Source organism: Nelumbo nucifera, chromosome 3 (assembly GCF_055504915.1).
Source record: "Nelumbo nucifera cultivar China Antique chromosome 3, China Antique-T2T, whole genome shotgun sequence".
NCBI lineage: Eukaryota > Viridiplantae > Streptophyta > Magnoliopsida > Proteales > Nelumbonaceae > Nelumbo > Nelumbo nucifera.
Window position 1 is genome coordinate 84279130 of NC_142651.1, and position 10637 is coordinate 84289766.

The following is a 10637-nucleotide window of genomic DNA, read 5'->3' on the forward strand; positions in this document are numbered from 1 at the left end:
TAGGCTGAGTGTAAATACAAATTTATAGAGTGCAAAACAAAAATATCTAATTCATATGAGTGCAAAGTGGTTCAAGATTTACACACCTACTTTGCACTCAGCTCATTTGTTTTCAAAGATGCAAATAAGAATACAATTTTTGTGGATGTTTGGCATTTTCATCAATACAAATAGTGTTCCAACTACTCCTGCCATTAAACAAATATAAAAAATAACAGATTAATTAATAATTATAAAAAATAAAAGCCAGGCAGAGCTGAACTGGCTAAACTAAACGACTTATTGAAGTATGAGACAAACTCCCTGGCCCTGTTGCAAATGGGGATTGATGTGAACAGCAGAGTGCAAACATCAGACAACAGTAGAGTGCAAACATAAGACAGATCAATGGATTCAATGGATTGCAATGGTTTGGGTTGGATTCAAAATTATGAAGTTAGACTAGCCACACAGCTATATCAATATACAGATATAGCATTAGCTTAGGAAACCATCCAAACTAAGATAGATCGAGCTGTGTGGCTAACTGCATGCATTCAACGTTAAGCAGGGCCCCAATTTAGGGGCTGATGTCTAGTAGACAGATAAATGAACAGTATTTAATAAAATTTTACCTCCAATCGCCATAACCTCTGTGCAAGGATCTCCTTAAATTTGATCGAATCTTCTTTCTTCTTCCTTGAATCGAACCCCGTCAGTCTTTGATTCCTTGCTTCGGATTGATACAGTCAAGCTCACCAATTATAGTTGGTGATTCACGAAAACTGTAATATCCCCTTAGAACTCTATTCGATCTCTCTTGTGTGTTAACTCTTTAGTTCAATGCTGATAGGGAGCACTCTTTTTCTCTTTCATGGGAGAGTTGAATGAGAGTGGAGCTTGAAAGAGAAAAGCCAAGAGGGATCACACGCCTAGGGGAGATGGGTCCTATCTCTAGTCATTCTCTTAGGCAATCTTCCTATTAAAGATCTTTCCTAATTAGAGGGAATTCAATTCCCATAATTTCTGTCAATCAATCAGTCCCATGTTTTCCAAAATTGTAAATGGGACATTTAAAATTTAAATTTGAATCTCATAAATCCCTTAATTTTTGGAGCTGTTTTATTAGGAAATTGTTTAAATCCAATACCCTCATAAATGAGCTTTAATTAGGGTGATTGGATTTGGAGCAATTCAATCTGGATTGTGGCCACCATGATGGGTCACAATCTAGGTCCTACCCAATGGGTAATTTTTCTAACAATCTCCCACTTGGCTCGAAAGGTGGCCATAGAGAAAGTTACATGTATATATATACTAACAATTGGCTTGATCAAGGCCAATGAATGTGTAAGTATACACTTTGAACCAAACCACTTAGGTAATTGCTAGCATAATGTAAATCATGGCGGTACCCTTGGATCATCCAAGTTTCTTTCCATGTATTATACAATTATGCATCACAACTCTCAGTGTATGGACTTTGTTGTATTTCCTATTTATAGCATGTCATCTCATATATGTGCACAATACGACAGTTCACGAGACATCTGCAAATATAGGAGGCACCAACATGTGTCATGGAATTAAACTGCATTCATCCAACGAACTGATAATACCCATGTTTTGCACATGGTTTTGATAAATCACTGGGGGCAACCCCTTAGTCATGGGGTCTGCTAACATTTTGTCAATTTTGGTATATTGGATGTCTATCTTGCCTTCTTGTATTCTGTCCCTTACTACGAAGTACTTCAAATCTATGTACTTGCTTTGGTTACTGCTCTTGTTATTTCTAGAGAAAAACACAACTGTTACATTATCGTAGTAAAGTTGTATTGGTTTATCTACATAGTCCAATACAAGGGCACCCAGGCCGATAATAAAGTTTTTCAGCCACATTGCATGTGATGTAGCATCATGGCACCCAATGAATTTTGCTTCCATCGTGGAGGACGCTCTCAACTTTTGCTTGCTGCTCCTCCAAGAAATCTCTCCTCCAGCAAGTAGAAATATATACCCTGATGTGGGCTTTCTGGTGTCTGGGCAACCACCATAATCTGAATCAGTGTATCCACATAGATTCAATTTGTCCCCTTTCTTGTATGTGAGAACATACTATTTGGTTCCTTGCAGATACCTGAGCACTTTTTTAACATATTTCCAATGTTCCCTACTTGGGTTGCTTTGAAAGCTACCCAGTACTCCCACTACAAACACAATGTCAGGTCTTGTGCAAACCTGTGCATACATAAGGTTGCCAACGGTTGGTGCATAAGGAACTTTATCCATGTCCTCCTTTTCATATTCAGTTTTAGGACAACTTTCACTACTAAGCTTATATCCTTTGTGAATGGGAACTACACTTGATGTACAGTTTTCCATCCCAAAGCGTTCTAAGACCCTTTGAATGTAGGCCTTTTGGGATAACCCCAAAATTTTACAGGCTCTATCTCTTAGGATCTCAATTCCTAGGACATAAGAAGCTTCTCCCATGTCCTTCATGTTAAATTTTTGTTTCAGAAATTCTTTTGTCTGGTGCAACAAGCTTATGTCCCTACTGGCTAACAAGATGTCATCAACATATAACACCAGTAGGACGAAACTACTTCCACTGACCTTGTGGTATATATATTGATCCATTGCATTTTCTTTGTATCTGAAGGATGTAATTACATTGTAGAACTTGTAGTACCATTGGCGGGAGGCCTTTTTCAATCCATAGATTGCCTTCTTTAATCTACAAACCATATGTTCCCTACCCTCGGCTTTAAATCCTTCGGGTTGTTCCATGTACATTTCTTCTTCTAGCTCACCATTCAGAAAGGTTGTTTTCACATCCATTTGATGTAGCTCCATGTCATATTGAGCTACTAATGTCATGATTATTTTGAATGAATCTTTTTTAGAGATTGGAGAAAAAGTCTCATTGTAGTCAACTCCTTTTTCAGTATTGTACCCTTTGGCCACTAGTCTTGCTTTGTACCTCTCAATTTCACCATTAGGTGCCCTTTTAGTCTTAAATATCCACTTGCATGGAATTGTTTTGGCACCTATCAGTAGTGGTACTACATCCTATACAACATTAGTGACCATGGAGTCAATTTCACTTTTCATGGCTTTAAGCCAAAGTGCGGAGTTACAACTTTCCATGGCTTCTCTGACTGTGACCAGGTCTATAAAAGGACCCAAATTAAACTCAGTTTCTTGAAGGTATGCATAATCGGAGGATGCATGCGGTGCTTTTTCTAATTCGAGTTGATCTCCTAAGAAGCATCAACGCCTCTGTGCTCACTACAACTGATGGTATTTCCTCCGTAAGTTCTTCTTGATGAGCAACTATTGCCTCCACTTCAGTAGTTTGTTCTATTGACGGTTGTTCTTCTTGTACTACAACAGAGTTTATAGGCTGAACAATGTTGAGAGGCCTATAAGTGTTTTGAACTTCTCTAATATCAATGCTTTGGAGATTCTCCCTTTTCTCCAAGAGGTCCTTTAAAAACTTTGCATTTCTTGCTTCTACAATTCTTGGGGAATTATTTGGACAATAGAACCTGAGCCCTTTGGATCTTTCAACGTACCCTACAAAATGTACGCTAATGGTTGTAGGGTATAATTTCCCTAACTATGGGTTGTATACCCTTAGTTCATCTTTGCAACCCCAAATGTGTACGTGATTTAAACTAGGTTTCTTTCCAACCCATAACTTAAATGGAGTTTTTGGTACCAATTTAGTTGGTACTCTATTTAATACGTATACCGTGGTTTTCAGAGCTTCTCCCCACAAGCTTATGGGCAAGATGGAGTCACTCATCCTGCTCCTCACCATGTCCATAAGGGTTATGTTTCTTCTCTCAGTTACACCATTTTGATCTAGTGATCCGGGCATGGTGTATTGTACGACTATTTCATGTTCTCTTTAGAACAACACAAAGGGTCCCGGACTTTGTCCCAAGTCCGTATGCCTCCCATAATACTCTCCTTCTCTATAAAACCGGACCAATTTTATTATGTCTCCGATCTGCTTTTCTACTTCTACCTTGAAAATCTTAAACGCCTGCAAGGCTTCAGACTTTTCATGAAGTAGGTATATGTACATATACCTTGAGTAGTCATCAATAAATGTTACAAAATATCTTTGACCACTCAAGCAGGGAATAGGGAGTAGTCCACATATGTCTGTGTGAATCAAAGCTAGTCTCGCTTCACTTTTCGTGGCTTTCTTTCCTTTCTTGTTGATTTACTTTCCTTTAATGCAATTAACACAGGTAGGAAAGTTCTCAAGGCTCATGTTATCGAGAATTTCATCTTTCATGAGTCTTTTAAGGCAGCCAACTGAAATGTGACCCAATCTTCTATGCCACAAGAATAAGGAGTTTTCTATTGTTGAATTCCTTTTCGTTCTAACAGTATAGGACATATATTTGTCCAAATCTGATGAATAGTTCAATTTGTACAAATTATCAATCAAATCACCAAAACCAATGAATCTGGATGAATAAAATATCTCTAACTTTGAATCAAAGAAATTAAGTCTATATCCATCAAGTACTAGTTTAGAAATGGAAATCAAGTTCCTGGAGAATCCAGGCACACATACCACATTGTTTAAAATCAATTTATAACTGGTACTTAAAATTATTTCAAAAACTCCTATGGCTTCTACTGCCACTTTATTTCCATCTCCTAGAAAAATGAATTGTTCATTCATTCGGCTTTGATTTCCTCGTCCTTCGCAGTCCCTGCATGGTGTTAACAATATGGGTTGTTGCACCTGAATCAATCCACCATGAATTATAGCAGGATTTAACAAAATTAGATTCACATACTAAGGAAGGATTAGTACCCGAGTCTTTCCCTTTCAGACCTTTCTTCTTTTCCGGCCAACTCTTAAACCTTGTGCAGTCACTTCAAAAATGGCCCTTCTTCTTACAAAAGAAACAAGTGGGCTCGCTCTTCGGTTTACCTCTAGCATTTTTATGCCCCTTGTTCTTCTGTGCAGGACCTTTCTTTTTCTTGTCACCTTTTATAACAAGATTGGCAGTTTCCAACCTTTATTGTTTGAGTCTTTCTTCCTCCTATACACACATGGTTAGGAGTCTATTGAAGTTCCAGGGTTCCTTCTGAGTATTGTATGATACCTTAAATGGTTCATACTCAGAAGGCAAGGAGGTAAGTATGAAGGTGACTAAAAAGGGATCTGTGACAGTCACACCTAGGCTATTGAGCTTGTTGCTTATGTCCTTCATTTCCAGAATATGGTCTCTCACAGATTTAGAATTAGGTAATCTCATGTTAGCTAGCTTATTTAGCAAGGTCTGTGAGACCACCTTTTCTGATGAAACAAAGTGTTCTTCGATGGGTGCGAGATGCTCAGCCACAGTGTCCTTTTTAGGGATCACACCCCTTATCCTCTTGTTTATACGGGCTTTGACAACAGATTTGCAGATTCGATTCGGTTGGATTTTTCCCATGCATCTAAGTGCTCTATCTCTTTCTGAGACACACTTTCAACAAGTAAGGGTTTTACCTTGTCCCGTATGGCTAGATCCCGGAATTATATGAAGCATTTCGCTCCATTCCGTGTAATTATCCTCATCCAACACAGGGATTATAGTAATGTCAAACGAATCGAGATTTGTTGCAATTTGAATTAAACAGGATTAGGAATTTTCCATAAAAGCAATTGAGTTTTACCTTTGGGCATTCAACCCAACAGCCGTATCAACTAAGTATGCATCATCAAAGGATGCTATCTCATACCTTTGGGCATTAGGGAATCTTTTGACGGTACACACTCAATTCATTAAATCTCAGTTGCTCACCTTTGGGTTCAAGCAGTTAAGATTTAACGCCGGCATCCTTGACACACCAATGGGTTGCTTTGGCTAGGCCCATTTAGAGAGAGAGAAACTCCTATAGAGTGATACTATCAATAACCAATTTGTCGACGTGGTCAAAAAATTGATTATAAGGATCCCAAACAAATTATTTAACTAACTCACTCGGTTCATTTAAGAACCGGACCATCATCCGATTTGTGCTGATATTGGTTCAGTTGGACCCAAATCGGCTTAGGTCTCTTGACCCCGTCAACAAATTGGTATTTTACAAATCAATTAACGACGACAAGCCATAAAAAATAATAACGGGCTTAAGGCCCACTACACAAAGTAGAAATTGGCGCAATTGTACAATTACATGACTGCCATTTTGATGACATGGCAATCTTAAAAATAATAACGGGCTTAAGGCCTATCAGTCTTTTATTCCGTGCTTTGGATTGATACAGTGAAGCTACTCAGGAGCTACACACCGATTACAGTGGGTGACTCACGAGAATTGTAATATCCCCTTAGAACTCTATTCGATCTCTCTTGTGTGTTAATATCCCCTTAGTTCAGTGCTGATAGGGAGTACTCTTTTTCTCTTTCATGGGAGAGCTGAATGAGAAAAGCCAAGAGGAATCACACGCATAGGGGAGATGGGTCCTCTCTCTAGTCATTCTCTTAGGCAAGATGTTGCCTAATTAGAGGGAATTCAATTCCCATAATTTTTGTCAATCAATCAATCAGCCCCATGGTTTCCAAAATTATAAATGGGACATTTAAAATTCAAATTTGAATCTCATAAATCCCTTAATTTATGGAGCTGTTTTATTAGGAAATTGTTTAAGTCTAATACCCTCATAAATGAACTCTAATTAGGGTGATTGGATTTGGACGAATTCAATCTGGATCGTGGTCACCCACAATCGGGGTCCTACCCATCGGGTAATTTTTCTAACAAGAGAAACTAAACTTTCACATTAAGAAATTAATAACTCCATGACCCAAATCAGTAGCTGATATCTTAACCAACAGCAGCAGATTTAACTAAATTTTTAATTGGCCTGGTGGATATTTCTTTAATATGGATGTTAGGTTGCTTGATTTGGTCAGCTATTGGAGACCAAATATTCCAGATTTTCTAGTTACCTATAAATTGCATCTAATTCTGGGTCCCCACTTAAACTGAGACCAAATTTTTAATTGGCCTATTCCCTCTTTCCCCCCCCCCCCCCCCCCCCCATTCCTTCCCTCTACAACAATCTCTAAGTTTAATTGACTAGAGTTCAGTTTTGTTATTTGCAATATGAATAAATCAGAAATTGAATGAATTAATTTTTGGATTACTATTCATGCTACAGAAATCTTCCTTACTAGAGTCAAGTAATCCTAGACTCTTTATCTTCTTCCCTCTTCTATTGAATATAAGAGAGGATCCCTACCGTTTCTAATTTGTACCAATATTATGGGATTCTTTAAACAAATTGGGAACATCTCCCCATGAATTTGTACCTTGGGACTAGTAAAATAACAGCTTGAGGATGCCATATAATCAATTTTCACTTTCATCCTAGAGTTACAGATCCAGTCCTAGGCCTCATATCGGTGGAGATAGATCCCATGATTCTTTCTGTGAGAAGGATTCCTTTTTGGGTCTGCCCCTAGCCCTTCTAACCTCTTACAACTTACAATAGAGCACTTCTTAATAACGATCAAGCTAGCCAACAGTGGCAGTAAGACCATCAAGTACAGAATCCACATTAGAAGATAGCAGAATCACAATAGAGCAATGGAAGCTTTTTTTTTTGATAAATCAAACCATGCAAAATATGAGGCAGCTATAATGAGAGATTTGAAATGAAGAGGAAATTAATTTCAATTTTTGTTAGAAAAGTCTAATCATAGCCTCAGCCTCATAGGAAAAGAAGCACAAGGAGAAGAATACCATCATAATCCAATTTTCCATCCTCATGACACTCACATGACCATAAATTGATCACTAAAAAAACCATAGTAGTAGGTGCCCATCTATAACAAAATGAGAAATGCTTCAATATAATAAAGAAAAACAAAATAAAGCATAAGTTGCTTGTCTTTGCACAAATTCTGTCTTCAAATCTCTTCCTTGGATGCCAAATGTATTATATGCCTTGGCCCATCACCTACATGATAAAATATATAATGAGAGAAATATAGACACAAATTGAATAAATTTATAAATATACTCACCATTTTCTAATCTTTTCTTGACCACTTGACTTTGCCCTCTTGCTACCAGGATGACCTTTTGTCTTAACTATGATAGGATTACAAATAAGTTGTTCCCTGGATTGAGAAGGTTCAATGATTGTGTTACTTGTTCCAGCATTTAAACTTGAACCACTTTGTGTATTTTCTAAGCTCTCCAATAAAGTTATATAACACCCTAAACTTGATGGAATCCTTCTAATGACTTTTGGGATTGAACATGTTTGTATGCTCAGCATGACTAATCGTACATGCAACTTCGAGGTGTATTTTCATGATGGAATTAAGGTTTTTTGACTCAACACTAGATTTAACATGTTTGGTTCACCTTTTCTTAAAAACAGAAATCATATGCCCACATGGAAATCTTGTTCCTTCAAAGAGCATACAAGAACATTTTGCCTTTTTCTCGATGCCATCATAACCGTCCATGCACATTCTGGTTATAAAAATTCAGAAATAGTGTAGGTGTTTTGTTGTTCACCATCCAAATGGATTCATCAACCTCTATGCGAAATTGATTATGTGACTGCTTTGAATTTTAATTTTTATATTTAATAGAAAAAAATATGGGTCCATTTGGTTCATGATCGGAATTGGAATTGGATTCCCATTGATGTTGTTTGGTTCATGAAGAGGTTGCAATTGGAATCAACTATGATTTCTAATTTTGCTCCTAATAAAAATAAAAAAGCAGAAAATGCATAAAAATACCAAAAAATACAGAAATTGTAAAAATTTTGTAGGAAAATGTAGAAATTACAATAATTTTGTAGAAAATTAAAAAAAAATGCATGAAAATACTCAAAATTTATAAAAATTGCAAAAAAATATAGAAATTTTGCAGGAAAAATGTAGAAATTACAACAATTTCTATTATCTTTGTTTTTTCTGATCTTTTAAAAGTGCGGGAAATGAGTAGACAGAGGCCCACTTTATGAGGAAGCTCGGGGTGCGTGTATAAGACCAGACATTGGGATTTGGGTGGGGCAATCTCACTAAAAAAGAAGAAAGGGGGAGTGCAGGTGGATACTGAAGTAATGAAGAGAGAGATGTTATCACGTATGAACGAAAAACCCAGAAGAATCAGAGGGATTTAGAGAGAGTGAGAGAGAGCATAGAGTACCGTATGTATTGTATGTGTACGTAGTAGACAACGACTAGAGAGAAGAGCCAAAATGACAAGAATAGCCTTCTTAGAAGAGCGAGCTTTTCTTCGTACACACATCGGACACATAAAGCATGTTCATTGTACACAGCTTTGCTCTCTCTCTCTCTTTCGCTCTCGTATACGTTTCTTCTAATACCTGTGCTGCATTGCATCTGTTTGGAATGGGAAGGGAGATGACGCAAACAATAAGAAAAGCTCGAGCAGATGAGTTGCAGTTGCAGAGGGAGCAGAAGCAACGACATAAATCAATGTCGTTAATTCATTTATTGGCAGGGAGAGTGGGTTCAGATTCTATCAGGCCAAGAAGGCCAGATGAGGAGGAGCAAGAAGAATGGTAGCTGATTTGGAGGAAGAAAAAGAAGAAGGGGGAGGAGGAGGAGGAGGTGAAAGATGGTTGGCAGTGGTCTTACCTCACCGGAGATGGGGTTGATGGCGGCAACGACAACGAATAGTATGGAGGTTGGAGGGATTCTTCCTTTTTCACAACAATTCAATCATAGGTTGGATTGGAGGGGTTTTTTGTCCAAAAAGAAAAAAAGGAAACTAAATAGCGGAATGGGAATCGCATTCCGGAAGAAGGGGTCAGGAATGGTCGTTCCCCCATATAGGGGAATGGATGGGGGAACGACCATTCCGCCTACTCATTCCCATTCCAATCGACCAAACATCCAGAAATGGAATGATCCATTTCGATTCCGATTCCAGGGTCCTATTCCGTTGAACCAAAAACACCCTAAAGTAAATAACACAACATGTCACTTATGATAATAAGGTTAACAAACAAAGGTTGGTATGATTAGTATAGAATACATTTTCTCTTACCACACAGCCTGTTCTATGTTTCTTGGTTTCCTCCAATTCAACATATGCAAATCAGAGAGAGAGAGAGAGAGAGAGGGAGGGAGGGAGGGAGGGGGGGAGAGGGAGTGAGTTAGTTTGGGAAGGGTTCAGTTAGATGAGCAAAAGGTGGAAATTCAAAACTTTTGGAGACAAAGAGAGGGTTAGACTTTGACTCTTTTTGTCAACGTATCAAACGCAAAAATACCTCAACACCCAAATACAAACACCAAAACCAGTTTACTATATCTGAGGTAGACAAATTCGGTGGATGATTTAAATGTTAGACAGTTTTGTATGCCCTTAGCTTCAATCAGAATGATGTACTTTATGAGTTTATTGTAAATGAATAAAGATACATATTTGATTCATATTCCCTTGGTATGTTTCTGTGTAATACCCTTAAACTGGACACTTAATGAGACTCGTGTTAGTTTAGAATGTTCACAGCCAGTGGGTCGGTCTAGGGAGACCTATCCTGACAAGGCTGACACTGTGGTGCCACCAAGTCGGTTGGGGTGGCCAGTCTCAGCTGCCAGGGTGAGACCCTAGGCACATACAGTGTAGGATTAATT

The 10637-nt window shown here is 38.1% G+C and overlaps 1 long non-coding RNA gene across 1 annotated transcript; it reads right to left on the reverse strand.

The window, feature by feature from the left end:
* Window positions 1-7617: 7617 nt before the first annotated feature.
* On the reverse strand, window positions 7618-9734 carry LOC148801554 (uncharacterized). The gene is made up of 3 exons (XR_016084576.1): window positions 9181-9734; window positions 8037-8132; window positions 7618-7969 (listed from the first exon to the last, which is right to left on the reverse strand). It is a non-coding gene; the product is annotated as an uncharacterized LOC148801554 (long non-coding RNA).
* Between the last annotated feature and the right edge of the window lie 903 nt (window positions 9735-10637).